Source organism: Macadamia integrifolia, unplaced genomic scaffold, assembly GCF_013358625.1.
Source record: "Macadamia integrifolia cultivar HAES 741 unplaced genomic scaffold, SCU_Mint_v3 scaffold1608, whole genome shotgun sequence".
NCBI classification, from domain to species: Eukaryota; Viridiplantae; Streptophyta; class Magnoliopsida; order Proteales; family Proteaceae; genus Macadamia; species Macadamia integrifolia.
Genome location: NW_024868278.1, coordinates 211715 through 227922, shown reverse-complemented (window position 1 = coordinate 227922; position 16208 = coordinate 211715). Strand labels below are relative to the sequence as shown.

At 37.5% G+C, this 16208-nt stretch overlaps 1 non-coding gene across 1 annotated transcript; it reads right to left on the bottom strand.

The window, feature by feature from the left end:
* Positions 1–15248: 15248 nt before the first annotated feature.
* LOC122064338 lies at positions 15249–15355 on the bottom strand. Its single transcript, XR_006135657.1, has one exon. It is a non-coding gene; the product is annotated as a small nucleolar RNA R71 (small nucleolar RNA).
* Between the last annotated feature and the right edge of the window lie 853 nt (positions 15356–16208).

Genomic DNA, 16208 nt, shown 5'->3' with positions numbered 1-16208 from the left:
CTAAATGGATTTTTAGAAACAAACTCAATAAAGATGGTCAAGTGGTGAGGAACAAAGCAAGAATTGTATATAAGGGGTATGCTCAAGTGAAAGGCATTGATTTTGAGGAAACTTTTGCTCCAGTGGCAAGACTTGAGGCTATCAGAATGTTCTTGGCTTTGTCAGTGTACAAGGGGTTCAAAGTCTATCAGATGGATGTCAAATCAGCTTTTCTAAATGGAAACTTGGAAGAGGAGGTTTACATAGAGCAGCCTGATGGGTTTCAGCTGAGTAAGGACCTCACTCTTGTGTGCAGATTGAAAAAGGCATTGTATGATTTGAAACAAGCTCCAAGGGCATGGTACTCCAGATTGAACTCTTACTTATACAAGTTGGGTTTCATGAAAGGCTTAGTGGACAGTAATCTCTACATCAGAACTGAAAAAAGTAATCGGCTTGTGGTGGTTGTATATGTAGATGATATCATCTTTGGGGGTCACAAAGATGAGTTGTGCAGAGATTTTACAATGATGATGCAAGATGAGTTTGAGATGTCCATGTTAGGTGAACTGTCATTCTTCTTGGGCTTCCAGATCAGTTAGAAGAAGGAAAGTATCTTCATATCTCAATCTAAGTATATGAGGGAGATGTTGAAGAGATTCACCATAGAGGATTGCAAGCCAGTTAGTACACCTATGATGACTGGGTGTAAATTGAGCAAGGAAGATGACTCTCCATCAGTTGACCACACCTCGTATAGGTCAATAATTGGTAGCCTATTATATCTGACAACTAGTAGGCCTGATATCTTACAAGCTGTGTGCATGGTAGCCAGATTCCAAGTAGGACCAAAAGAGACACACGTGGCAGCAGTGAAGAGAATTTTCAGATATCTGAAAGGGACTAGTGAGTTTGGGTTATGGTATTAAAAAATCAAGAGCTTTAGTTTGTCAGCTTTTTCAGATGCAGATTGGGCCGGATGTGTAGATGACAGGAAGAGCACCAGTGGTGGTGCATTCTATTTGGGGAGCAGCTTGGTAGCCATAGTAAGAAGCAAGATTCAATCTCTCTTTCAACTGTAAAGGCAGAATACATTGCAGCTACATCTTGTTGTACACAAGTATTGTGGATGAAGCAGATGTTGAAGGATCTGAGTGTGGAGGTTGAGCAGGCAATGCCACTATATTATAACAATACTAGTACTATCAACATCTCTAAGAACCCGGTGATGCATTCTAGAACGAAGCATATTGTTATCCGGTATCATTTCTTAAGAGACAAGGTGATGGAAGGTGAAGTAAGGATGGAGTTTATTGCCACAGCAGAACAGGTGGCTGATATCTTCACTAAACCGCTTCCTAAAGATCAGTTTGAGTTCCTCAGACAGAAGCTGGGAGTGATGGTTCTTCCAAAGCACTAGTGGCATTAGGAGAGGGGGAGCAAGTTGCTCGATGTTGCTACCCCATATTGGACTCAGGGGGAGTCCATTGGTTCCACCCTTTGTACTGGTTGTCAAAGGGGGAGAGAGTTAATCATTGGAGCTTTGGAGTGTATTAGTGATGAGATGGTTGCCAACAACTCCAAAGGGGGAGATTGTTGTTTTATGGTTGTCCTTCTTGGCAACCCAGCCACGTGGAGGTAATGGCTTGGCTAGTTTGGGTGACGTGGATGAAAATGATGACATAGTAGTGTTCAATGTCACTGATAAGATAACAGAGCCTATTGGTATGCATGGAGTGGTTTGATACATCTTTAGTATGTGGTGCGGGTTTCTGGGTCAAAACTGGTAAAATTAGCCTATTTACACTCGGGGGTATTTTCGGTAGTAAAACTAAAATTTTTGAAAGATTATTTCTTCATGAAAAAGATAGATTGTAATTTATCTAGTCTAGTGCATCTGATTTTGTCATATTCCGATATCGTATGAAGAAGTTACGAAATTTGTGGTAGTCAAGGACAGTTTTGGCATTAAAGATGAATTTTTTAAAGGAAGTGTTCTCCATGTAATGATACGACAAAAATCTGATCTTTCCAACGGTTCTCATTTCATCACATTCTAATTCCGTATAAGAAAGATGCGTGATTGAAAAGATCTAGGGGTATTTTAGTGTTTTTACATGGCTGAGTCAGATGATCAAATCTTCTAGAAAGTCATAGAGCATCCAGTCGCGGTTCCAATGCACTTGGTTTCATCTCAATCGGATATCATATGAAAAAGTTACATTTGTTTCTGTGAAATCGGTTCGAAAATCCAAACTGAAAATCCATCAGTTGGTCTTGGTGTTGGGTGGATTTTTCAGAATTTATTTTTAAAATTTGAAGGGCTTTGTGTAATTTTAAGATTTTGAAGGTATGAGTTGCATGGGGTCTTTAACCACTGAAATATATGGAGGCAGGGGCATGATTGCAATAAAAGAGAGTATAGGGTTGTGAAATGGACGGTCCAGATTCGACCACATAGGATTGATTCCCATCTAAGAGTGCTCACGAATTGGTGCTGGATCAGATGCTTAATATGCTTGCGCGAGATTTTCCATTGGTCAGATTTATCAAAAACCATATGTTGGCACTGCACATGCAAAAAGTGGCATAGATAGATGTTGTTTCTCAAGATCTCATGAGATCTGATTTAAACCAGATCTGAAGATCTCAATCTAAGGGCTGCGAGCAGCCTATACTTTATGAGACATAGCCGACAATCTTCCATGAATCATGCCGATCTAACCAATAGGATGTTGACAACGTTTCTGACCGCTGACGCAATGTTGACCGCTTACGTCATCATGACGTCATATGATCCTAGATCTATGGTTCATGTTTACTATCCGTTATAGGAATCCGATGGCTCATATTATTAGATACCTTTTGATGAGATCTACGGCCAGATTTTTGGCCTTGTTGCGCGTGGCACCGGCGTAACCTACGCCACACCTACGAAGATTCTATTTTAGGCTATCTCATTGCTCCAACTTCAAATGGTCATATCTCCCTTATTTTAACTCGGATTTGAGTGAACCAAGTTGCTACTTCTTCGTTTATTCAAGCCCTACACTACGGAAGCAAGAAAAATGAATTTTGAATGAAAGAAGGCTATGGTTTTGGCAAGAGAAGCTTTCCCCTCTTTGTTGGTTCTTGAATGAACATGAATATTTGATGATAAATGTTCTTAGACCATTAAATGAGGTAAAAGAGGTGGTTGAGGTGTGTTAATGATACATTAACTCAAAGCCAAGGAGGAAGAGAAGAAAGCAAGGATGTGTTGGCTTTGAAGAGCAAGAAGCCAAGGAGAGAGAATGTGTGAATACCAAACTTGTCAGTACAAGTTTTCAGTCATCCCAGACAATCAGTTGTGAGATTTTCTAACTTTTGATTTACATTATATGCATGTATGTATGTTAGGGTTAGTTGTGGATGAATGTGTAGATGCTAGGTTAGTTGTGGATGAACTGTAAGTATACTAACTAGTTGTGGATGTATATGCTAGACAGAGCTTGACTGTAGGGCATTGATATAAGTCCAAATTTACTGTATTCTTTATTGAGTGCTTAGTGGGTGCTAAGCATCAAGAGTGGGTACTCTCGTGTAGTGGGTTCTGCACATTGTACCGGCACAGCGAGTGCCATCTCAGTTTCGACTTGAGAAAATTGGGTGTGGGTGCTCCCGACTGTGGGTGCAATCAAAAGTAGTGTATTGAGTAGGTGCGAAGCCTTTACAGGCACTACTTCGGGGATGTAGGTAAATTGCCAAGCCTCGTAAAAACCCTGTATTGTGGGTGCTTGTTGTTTGCATTTTATATTGAAGTGTGTGGAATGTGGAATGGGTGTGCACACTTGGAAGTGCCAATGAGAGGCTGAGTGTACATACGACTATGTACGACAGGTTTTTGGGGATCGAAATTAGACTCACTGATTCACCCCCCCTCTCAGTGACTACCGGGTTACCACAGTAGTGGCAATCCCGCCCAACTTCTATTAACAAAATTGTTACTCCCAAGAAAAGTTAGGGTAAGATTGTTTTTACTTCTAATAGGAGCGATCCTACTATTGGCCTATCAGTGGGTCAAGTTTCGTCTAGAGTTTCTCCTGTAGATTTAGAGAGGTATGGTCGCACCTATTATATCCCTTACTCTGTGGTGCTTAGGGTTACTGGCGTGGGGGAGAGGGCTACTAGTGCCAAGGAAAGAGAGATATGTTTATACGAGAATGCCTTAATCAATGGTCTCCATCTTCCTCTCGCCCCCTTTATTTAAGTGTTGAAGCACTATGGTATCATTTTTTGCCCAATTGGTTCCAAATTCGTGGTTAAGTCTTTTAGGCTTTTATGTTCGTTTGAGGGATTTGAAAGTAAAGCCTTCTCTTTGCTTATTCGTTAGTGTATACTCTCTTTCTATTGAAGGTGGAGCCTTCTCTTCAAGAGGGTCCTTAGAAACATCAAGAAGCTCATCTCCACCCTTTCCATCAGTATTTTCCTCCACCAGAACGACCTCTTCAAGTAGCCTTTTTTGATAAGATCCTCGATGGCATACATAAGTTCATGGCAGTCTTCAGTGGTGTGACCATGATCTCTGTGGTATTCGCAAAATTTTCACCGATCTCTATTTTCTAGCTGTGACTTAACCTTTCATGGTTCTTTCAACTTGTCTCGCTCCTAATAGCAATGTGCATTAGTATGTGTGACCTTGATTTGTTGAGGGCAGTGTATTCTATACGGTCTCTCCTTCTTTCATTTTGTTCTCCAAACTTGAGTTTTCTATCATCTTACTGGTAATTTCTTCTTCGATCATTGGAGATGTTGGCACTTTTATGACCAACAATTGCTTCCTCAGCATTGATGTATTTCCTTATCTTCTCCCTCAATTGGACCAATGTCTTTGGCTTTGATTTGGAAAGTGAGAACCTTAGCCGCTCATCCTGAATTCCATTTTGCAAAGCCAAGAGCTCCACCTTTTGATCAAGGTCTTTGACCTCCAGCTTTTCTAAATTGAATCTAAGCACAAATTGCTAGATGGTTTCTCCTAGTCTTTGCTTCAGGTTCCTGAGGTTCTCTGACGTTCTACAACGTATTTTGCTTCCTACGATTTAGTCTAGAAATCTTCTACTGAGTTGCTTGAAGTTGTACACAAATCCTGGCTCCAAATTGGCGAACCAGGTGGTGGCTGGTCCTTGGAGAGACGCTGGGAATGCCCTGCATAGGAGGGCTTCTGTTGCGCCATGCACTGTTATAATTGACCTGTAGGTGTGCAGATGTTCCCATGGGTCCTTAGTCCCATCGTACAATTGGAAGGATATGATCTTGAAATTTTTAGGGATTGGTATCTACATGATCGCTTTTGAAAAGGGAGTCTCCCCAAACATTTCGAGCTCTCCGAGCTCTTTTCCTGTTCCCATAGCTTGCTCGATCTTTGCTTGCAGTTCTTTGAATCTGCGGTCCAGAGCAGCTTCCAGTGAGTTGCCTTTGTCATCTAGATCATCAGGGCTTAATTTCCTTTGCATCATCTTCCGACCCTTCTTGGTTTTGCTACCTACTTCTTTTTCATGACAAGGGGGGATCTTTTGTTCCGAGGAAGACCCTCTCTTGGTCGACGAGATCGGGGATCGGGGTGGATCATGACTTTCTTAAGGACACGCTGCACAGTTGTGCTCGTCTGCACTTCTTCCTGTTGAGCCGGATCGGCTGTCATGTGTTGTGGAGGTTTTCTTGCGGTGACTTGGTTCTTCAGGTGGTAGTCTATTGAAATTCTTTGAGGCCTCTCGAGCGAATTCAGCTAAGTTCTTTACTTCTTGATGGAGTTCTCTAAACTACTCCGCTGTCACCACATCTGGTGGGGTTGGATGAAAATCAGATCTAGTTGGTTCTTGATGGTTTCTTCCATCTACCACTACTGGATCTTGCTCTGCTTCTTCCACCGCTTCTTGTTGTGGTCGGGACGACGGTGGATCTAGGTGGTACACCTTTCTTTGAATAGGTTCTTATTGTTTTTGCCGTTCTTCAAAGTGTTGGGACTGGCTTTTTGTCAATTTCCCACAAACAACGCGACTGTTAGTGCTAGAATCTATTCTTGAACCAGGTTCTACAACTTGATTCCTCTTCTGAACTGAGATCTGCACCACACAAGTTAGAAACTGTCCTAGAGTCCCCTCTGGGAAGAAGGCTCCAATGCCAAAGTTAGATTTGAAGGATAATAAGATGGTATTCCTATTCTTTCTGCTACTAAAGTTCCGTCCCATACCTCTTGGTATGATGCATGTATACAGGTAATAATCTTTCAAATTGCATGAGTATACTACCGTTTTTTTGGTTTCGTTTTTTTGAAAACTACACGTTTAATACTCGTACCGTTCGTTTTTGTCCGTTTGCCGTTCCTTGTTTTTTTGACCATACCGTTCAGCGTTTTTATCTGTTTAAAACCCATACCGAAGCAATCATGTTTTTTTGCCGTTCCCGTTTTAACTGACAATGGTCGGTACCTATACGATCGATACCTATGGTCGCATCTATTCTTCCTAGGAACAAAGCTCAGTTTGGTGTTGCCTGACCACATGACCACTATTCCACTTTTAGGTCCTGGTGTACATATTATGGTATATCAACAAGTTAATCCAAACCCTAGCCCAAATTCAAGCTCAACCAAAGGGTACTGTACACTGAAATCGTAAAACCACTGTGTTCTGAACCTTGCAACCAAAAACGAACTTCATTCAACAAATAACTCTTACCATTTGCAAGTAAGAGAGAGAATAGGGATATTGTGCGATCAAGAGAGAGAGAGAGAGAGTTTATGCATAATGTTCATATTAGAGAAAGACAGAGGGAGAGAGAGAGAGAGAGAGAGAGAGAGAGAGAGAGTTTATACCAGATAAATAACCCTAGGTTTTGCAAAGACAACCCTCTATCACGCAAGGTGAATGATGAAATCCCTTCTACTGAAGGTAACGATGAGAATCATAGCCCGATAAAAGTAATTCTTCAATGAGCCATTGTTTTTATAGTGGGGCTAGAATTACATGACTCAAAATTGAGATCTCCTGTTGAGATGATTTCACCATCTTATCACTTCTTAGTGTAAGATGATGTTTCCACCGAATCACGTCACTCTACCATGGCTCATCATCAAGGGCAACCAAACACGAAATTATTTGCAAAATCTCAATTCTACGGAACACCAAATCAAACACGACCTAAAGCTTTTGCTTATCTGCTCCTCCTAGTATGTTCTGTTTTTTAGCTGCAACTAGGCACATGTTCTGTTTTTCAGCTGCAACTAGGCACATCATAATCAATAACAGCACGTCTTCTTCTCCCGGGCACCGACCTGGACCCTGCATTTCCTTCCTCTAGTCAGTCCGGCACGACCAACCACAGTTGAATCAGGATTGGATTTTTTAGGCCTTGAGATAGAGGTGGACCGAGCCAAGGCCCAACTAAGGGGACTCAAAGTTGGGCTAGGGTTTTCAAAAGCCCAGCCCAACCTGACCTTATTATAGCCCAACAAAGTATTAAAAAAAAAAAAAAAAAAAAAAAAAATCCGAATCTTTATCTTGATACAAGCTGAAGTTTGAGAGGACCAACTCAATGGCAAACTGCCCTAATTCACTTACAGTTCGAGAGGGCAGCTAAGCTATAAGATGAAAGGTAAGATTACAGCTTCACTACCTGAAAGTTTGAAACTAGATAGGTGAGGAAGGATTGCTATGAACGTGTTCACAAAGTTTAAGAATCTACCAAAACATTAAATTGCAAATAAAATTGCCCATGAAGTAATATTTTCTCCACGTACAAGATCTTATCATCAAAACTAGCTAGAATAAGTATTTTTTATTCTTTTTGTTTAGGCAAAAGTTTCTAAATGAGCATATCCAGAGGGTGTACTGATGACCTGTTAATTTCACACCATAAGGAATTGATATGGCAACCTACCTATTGGATAAATAGAGTACCACTTGGCTTTGTCTAACCCTACATAGTAGTTTTATGATCCATGTCTATCATGCACCCTACTGGCCGATGGATTTCTTGTCCTCTTACACCTCCAGTCATCGATCGAATCAATGGATGGCTGAAAAGGTGATCCTGATTATTAGGCTGAGGACCACGGAGATTGGTAATATGTCCAATTTTTTTTTAAAGGTGGTCTTATTTTCATGGCCTGCAGTATGTTGAACATCTTCTTGGCTCCGATTTTTTTGGTTTAAAATTAAATTTTTAGCTGTATGTTTTGTAAGTTGGAAAATTTTCATGATAACACATTTCCGGAATAAAGTTGAGAAAAACTTTAACCCAATTTTGTAGTTAAAATGTTCCTCGTAAATAAGGGTGTCAAATTAGAATCGATATCGAAACTAGCCATTTTAAATCGAACTGAACCAAATCAAAGTAAATCACTTCGGTTTTGGTTTCAAAGGCTGGAACCTTTTCTCGGTTCAATTTGATTTTGGTTTCATGACTAAAACCGTAAAATAAAACTGAATTACCCATTTCCAAACCGAATAGGACACATGGTAAAATTATACTATTTTTATTATTTCAAGCAATATGGATAATAAATTATATTCCTTTTTAATGCTTGATAAAAGTTTGGTAGATTATGACCCTAACAAATAAAGTTTTTTTTTTTTTTTTTTTTTTTTTTTTTTTTTTAAATGTGTGTGTGTGTGGTGTAAAAATTGGTCCAAAACTTAACATATGACCTAAACTTAATATGAAATTGAATAAGGAAACAAATACGAAACCAAATCGAATCGAATCAAATCAAGCCAATTTGGTTTTAGTTTCTAAAATATGCTCTTATTATCGTTTTGATTTGGTTTCAATTTCTACATTTTTTTCTTGAACCTAACCATAACCAAATCAAATAATCGAAACTGAATCACTTGACACCCTTACTCGAAAATGGTTCCAAAAACTAAACTCGATCTCCATATTCCCACTAAGGTCCGAGTGCCCGACACACTCTCTCGAATTCTCATTCTCATTCTCATTCTCATTCTCATTCTTTCTTTCCCAATTTCTCTCTAGCTTGTTAGGGTTTGCAATGATGATCGCTTAATAGTCATTGATTTTGCAGCAAATGGTGGATTTCTGGCAGGGTTATCTGGGATAGAATCAGTTGCTGGTGCTGAACTACTTCTAATTGATTTCCACAATTGACTCAATAGTTTCTCACCCCTCACTTTCCTTGTGTGTTGTATAAGGATTAAGTCACTGTGAAACAACTTCCTCCTTGCAAAAGAAAACTGAAAGAAATATGTAGAGTTTGATGCAAGTTTCAAGTCATCCTTGTTCCATGAGTAGCTATTGACTGAAGATAAGTAATTTTATTATGAAAATTGGTTTTCTGTTTGGAAGTATGGCCTACTCCATCGTTCTCCGGGTCGATCTCCCTGGAATAAGGATGGAGGTGCCTTTTTACATGGGAAGAGAGAGATGCATGTAAGTGCTGGCATCGGCCACACTCCTAGATATATTTCTTTTTCTGTAATATAGTAAGAGAAAATGAACGCTCCTTGATCGTGCTGGCCCTGTGACCAAATACAATAGGTGGAAAAATGACGATCCCACACATATTAAATCCAAAAAACCCTCACCCTGTTTGTGCCCATGTATACCTCTCATTGGCCCTGTGCTAACGTAAGGGTGCATGACTATGGAGCTTTCTTTTCCCATATAATAGGGGGAAAAGAATGCTATTAGGTAATGGCCCTTGTGATACTTTGGCAACTCTGAAGTTGGGGATATTTTTAGAAATCATCTTGGTCACCCTCTATGTTGTTTCTCCTCCTTTAAAGATATTACATCTAATTTTTGGGTGGAGTTTTCAGTGTTTTTTGAAGCTATTTGAATTACTAAGGCATTGTATTTGTCGTGTATTTGGATGGAGTGTGATTCTCAATCAGTGGTATACGGTATATTAGAAAAGAATCCATTCATGGTGCTTCCGTTAACGACGATTATTTTATATAGGTTACCTGGAAAGGGTCACTTGGGAAATAACTCACCATCATCAAGAAGTTAAATTCAGTAGTCGACCTTCTCGCAAAACATGCTGCAGCCTCAAGTATGTCAAGTACTTGGGCAGTGCCTCCTCGGTTCACTATTGCTGACATAAATGGGGATGCTATAGGTAAACCTCATTTCACATTGAACTGAGGTATAACTTTGGATTACTTTTCCTATCTGCTGATGGCCACATCAAATGTGGATAGGTCGATTAACATTTGCAGATTTATTGGGCTTTTTTGTAGTCTTTGGTTGCACACAAAATTATTGACAAAAAAATTCTCTACGGTGAAGTACTGAGCAACAGTGAAGATCCAACAACTGAGGTACTTGTTGGGGCATTCCCAACCAGGTTATCTTTACTGCCACTTATCGTTGATCAAAGAGTATTTAAATCTAAATTATTGCTTCACCCCTATGAAATAAAAAATTTCATAAATATCGATGTTTTTATGCGTTATCATTGTCCCATACTAATGCAAGACCATTCAACCAGGCCACGGTCTTTGCCCATAATAATAAAATTTACCATATCCCTAGCACTAACCGAGGAAAAGGTCTTTTTTTTTTGTAGAAGGACGAAAATGTCTTTTAGGCTGTGTTTGGTAGCCAAGAGAAGAAACAAAAAAGAAAAGAAAAATGTACACTTTTTGTACTTTTTTCTTTAGATTAAGAATTTTTCTTTGCACTTGGTATGTCTTCACCCAAGAGAAGATTTCCCTTTTTAAATTCAAAATTCCTCTTGAGAAGTGTGAAATTTTTTTTTGTTCCCTCAAAAATTTTCTTGCCAAAAACACAAGAAAACATTAGAAAATATGAAAACATAATAAGAGAAAAATGAATGATTACACAATTATTTCCTATGTGTCTATCTCTCTCCTAAAATTCAAAATTTTTTGAATTTTTTTTTCTTTTCTTCTCTTGGTAACCAAACATTCATACTCTTTTAATTTTCTCATCATTTCTTCTATTTTCTTCTCTTTTCTTTTCTTTTCTTTTCTTTTCTTTTCTTTTCTTTTCTAGGTTCTTTTTTCTTTTCTTTTCTTCTCTTGGCTACCAAACATAGCCTTAGTGGCAACTCATAATTGTTTTGGATGACCAATAGTGATGACGAATCTGATTGTGGCGGTGGCCATCTTCTTCTGCGGATCTTCCTTTAAACATAACAAGACAACATGTGGATAGGATTAACTCATTTCGGAAGACATTGTTTCTCATATCTACGTTTTTCCTTTTCTACCCTAAAAATACCAACCATTTTTGGAAGTCTACTTTCATAAAGGAAAAATGATTGTTACATGCCTCTTGTATAATTTTCCCTTTTAATGCCTACTTATAAATTTCAATAAATTCATCTTATATGTCAGCAGATTTGTAATTTTATTTTTCAAAAAAAAAAAAAAAATTGTTTCTTTGCATGGCCCTTGTGTCTAGATATAGGGGCATACAAAATTATCGTCCCATTTTTTATGAAATAAAATTTCATTCATATTGATAACCCTGTGTGTTGTCATTGGCTCCCACAGTGGTTCAACGGCCACTTGGCCAGGAAATATTTCTTGCCCTTTATTATTTTATATTTTGTTTTATTCCTTAAAGTAATTTACTACAATTTTTTTTTTTTTGGATAGAAATGAAATTTACTGATAAGCATGTGTATAGCCAATGGCATCAGACAAGCACAGTTCGTGAAGCCAAGGAATGGTAAGCGGCCAATCTGTCATACACACGATAGACATGGCCTTCGTAGCAAGGTGATGAGGACATTTATGTGTGCAATGTAAGTAGTAAGCATGCATTTTTATATATTTAGAATGGAGCTTACTTAGGTTTTACTCTCTTTTTACAAGTTTTGTATTTTAAAGGTCTTAACCATTATTGGATGTCATATCTCTCCAACAACAATTACCTAGTGCAGTTGGTGAGCTATGGTGTGCAAAATTTCCTTGCTCACTAGGTCTCAAGTTCAAATCTCATGGTTGCCTTTTTTTGAAGAATTTTGTTAAAGATTTCCTGTTTTTCACTCACTTAAAGCACTAAGGGAATCATGGGAGGGGTTACTTGTGCAAGAAGAGAAAAAAAAAAAAAAAAAAAAAGGAAAGAACTCTGCAGAAAAATGGAGCCTGGTGAATGTTCACGTAAGTGATATGATTGACACGTGTTAAATATGTTAATCCTACTAACAGAGTTGTAAACACTTACAACTCCGTTTAATATTATTAATATTTAAATAAATAAATAATAAAAATCCCAATATAAGCGGACTCCACCTTTGATCCCGCTTAGAAATCTTAATCTCTCTCTCTCTCTCTCTCTCTCTCTCCTTACTTCTTCTTCAAGGCCGTTCCTTCTTTCTTCTTCCTTTTTTAGCGCTCTCTAGTCTAGTTGAAGTTTTGTTTACCAATCTCACTGAAGATTTGCATCCATTGTAAATTCTCATAGGTTAATAATATCTAACCTATATGTAATAATAAAATCCTAAATATTCAACAGCTTTGTTTACTTTATAAATTCAAATTTATCCTCTGCCATATATGCAAGCTTTACTGTCCAAATCCCTTTTCTGATGATTAATATGTAAACATGGTATTTGGATATGTGTGGTCAAGTCTCTCATATGTTCAGTGCTTAAAAATAGTTATGTTACTTTTTTCCTTACCTCATCCTATTTTGAGAGAGAGAGAGAGAGATGATGATGATGATGATGGCGACTGTAGAAAAAAGGAACGACGTTGAAGAAAAAGCAAGGAGAGAGAGAGAGAGAATTGAGATTTCCTAGCAGAATCGAAGAAGGAGTCCGCTTATATTAGATTTTTATTATATATTTATTTATTTATTTATATAAAAAAATATTAGATAAGTTAAGTAACCACGTCTGTCATCTCTCCACCATAAAAACTAGAAATCAGTTACAATATAAAAAACTAATAGATGGTTTAGACTAATCTAATATTAAATGGACCGTTACTATTAAAAGAAAGTGAAAATAAGATTGCAATATGTATGTCCTGTTACCACTCACCCAAAAAAAAAAGGGAGTAATAAATCTTATCTAAATCTTCTCTCTCCTCCACATCATCACCAGAAGTTTGTCTAAATCATACAAAGTAAGAAGGAAAATCGTCAAAGGGAAAGAAAAAAAAAATCGTCCAATAAGGGTTGTGCACAAGATTTGAAGAGAGAGAAAAAAAGAGAAAAATAAATAAAAAATAAGTAAAAAAATTATAGGAAATTTATCCAAGTTTATTTCTCTCTTCTCTCTCCTCCACCTTAGCACTTTTGGTCTCAAAAGATCTTACCTACCAACTGTGGGTTTTTTCTTTTTGGGAAAAAAAAATTTATTACCCTACCTCCCCATTCCCTATAAATACAACTCATGTAAGAGGAGGGGAGACACTTCATTTTTCTTCTAGGTTTTTTTTAGTTTCTCTTTCTCTCTCTCTCTCTTTAGTTTTAGTTCTTCTTTTTTTTTGCTTTAATCACTTTTATAATAGCTTTTTATTTCAATTAATGCAAGCACTCTTTTATTTTTATTCAGCCTTTTATGTTTATGATTTCTACAATTGAGTTATAAATTTTAAGTTATAGTTCTAGGTTTATATCTAGGTGACAAGATCATAAGCCGTGGAGCATATCTTTTTCAAGTTCTGTTTTTTTTTTCAAGATTTGTTTTCTCTAGGCCTATAAATTTCCGATTTGGTTCATTCCAGATCTGATTTTTAGGGGGTTGGCAGTATCTCAAATCACCCAAGCTTTCAAGTCCAAATGTTGATTCAGGTAGATAGGTTTCTTCAACAGTCTTCTCTCCCCTCTCTCATTCCCTCTTCTAACTACCCTTTCTTAATTTAGGATTTTAATTTCAGTCATTACATTATTGCTTTCTCTTTCCCCCAAAGTTCATGGCTAGTGTATGTGTTAGCTTTGCCCCTCCTAGCCATAGAATCATTATTTTATTATTTTTACTTTAATTGCCTCCCTTTCTCTAAAGCCAAGTAGAGTAATCCTTGTAAGAGTGACTCTCTGGTCAAGTAGGGAAGCTCATATTATGATTCCTCCCTCGGGCTAAGTAGAGAAACATATTTGTGAGCCTCTTTCTAGCTTTATCCCCTTTCTTTTACTTTATTTTTATTTCAGTATTTTCCTTTATTGCTTTTTAATTGCGTGGGTTATTTATTTTCAGTTATTTATTTAATTTTAATTGCGTGGCTTGGGTATTTAAATTCTTATATGACAAATGGTTAGGACGTTATTTTAGATACATATGTTTAGGACAGTAGTTAGAATTAGATCATAACCATTAATCGGTTCACTTTCACATTATTAAAAGAAGCTAAAAATAAAGTGGTTGTTCTCCCTATGTTCAACCCGTAGCTACATTGATCCGTACACTTGTGGTTACATTTTAAATCCTAATAAATTTTTGGCACCGTTGCCAGGGAGACAATTCCATGTTATTTTTTGCTTTCGTTTGGTAAATCAGAGTGCGTTGTTTGCTTTGTTTTGTTTTGTTTTTTTTCTTTTATTGAATTCCTGAGAAGAACAACTTGCAATAGTAGTTGTATCGGTGCGTCAAACCTCACAGTATGATAAAGATAGGTTTCGCCCTATAGCAGTACCTCAGGAATTGACCTGAGCAACCCCGGATCCTTGCCCATAAGCTCCAAAAAATATATATATATATATATATATATATCAAAACCAAAAAAATCAAAAAATAAAATAAAAAAATAAATTTCTTTTCATTCTTTTGTGCTTGTCTTACTCTAGTTGTGGATAGTTTTCTATTGTATGAGTATTAGGTGGATACATAATACTAAAAATCAATTAGAAAGAAGAGATCCAACAAGCAGTGACCTTATACATTTGCTCTCTTTAAAATCTTTCAATATGGGAGACCAACAGCAAAACCCTCCGCCTAAATCTTTGAAAGATAGGTTCTACCGTGCTAGAACAGCCAACCTTCTTGCATAATTCTACCATAAGCCTAGGGCAATAATTTTGAGTTCAAATCTCAATACATCACTATGTTGTCCCACTTCCATGGGCTGACCTTTGAGGATGCATACCTATTTCTTAAGGAATTTAAAGAGGTATGTGTTCTAATTAAAATCCAACAGCTTTTTGATGATGCTGTTAAGCTTAGGTTCATCACTTTTGCATTAAAAGACTAAGCTAAGAAGTGGTTGTATGGATTACCCATAAATTCCATAACCTCATGAAAAAAATTCACAGTTGTCTTCCTTAAGAATTTTTTTTCAACTGACAAGACCAATAAGCTTAGAAGTGATATCCTTCAGTTTAGGCCAAAGCCTAGTGAGTCATTTTCCAAACTTATAGAGAGATTCAAGGATCTACTCCAAGAATGCCCTCATCATGGCCTAGACTTATACCATTTATGTCAAATAATTTATGAGGATATTGATTACTCAACTAAACAAATGGTAGAATCTATGTGCCCTGGGGGATTTGTATCCTTTACGGATGAAAGAAAGGCATGAGAATTCTTACTTGACTTAGATGACAAAATCTGTGAGTGGGAATCAACTCAAGAGAGTGAAAACCATAAGAGAGAAAGGATATTTTGTAGATATGTTAGTACCTAAGAAAGCCTACTTAGATATCCTTATCAAAAGGATTGAGGTTATTATTCCTAGAGAGCCATCATCAGTTAATTTGGTTAAAATGTGTGCTTGGTGCCAATCCCCTGGACATATTATGGAAGAATGCCCCAACACCTCTGGGGGCACTTCCAATGAAAGTATAAATGTCTTATATCAGAATAATCTATATAGTAACACTTACAATCAATGATGGAAATCTCACCCAAATTTCTCCTAGAACCAGGGCAACAAAGTAGGGCCCTTCAATTTCCATAATCAGGGTCAAACTGGATCCCAAAGATTTCCCTTTGCACAACAATCTTTTTCCCAAAATATTTTTTCTAGGCCAAATATAGGACCTCATGCTAGTTTTCCTAGGGCCCCTCTCCTATCATCTTATCAGCAACCCTTGGGGTTTACCAACACTGGAGAGGCAAGTAGAATAAGTGACTTGAAAAAAAATATGGTCCTCCTCATGATAAGACATCAAAATCTTACGAGAGAACTCACCCAAATTGTCTCAATTATGCATGAGAGAGAGAATGGAACTTTACTCAGTCAACCAGAGCCTAACCCTAGGCATCATCAATCTGTTAGTTTACAAGCACCTCCTAATGCATCATTGACTGTAGT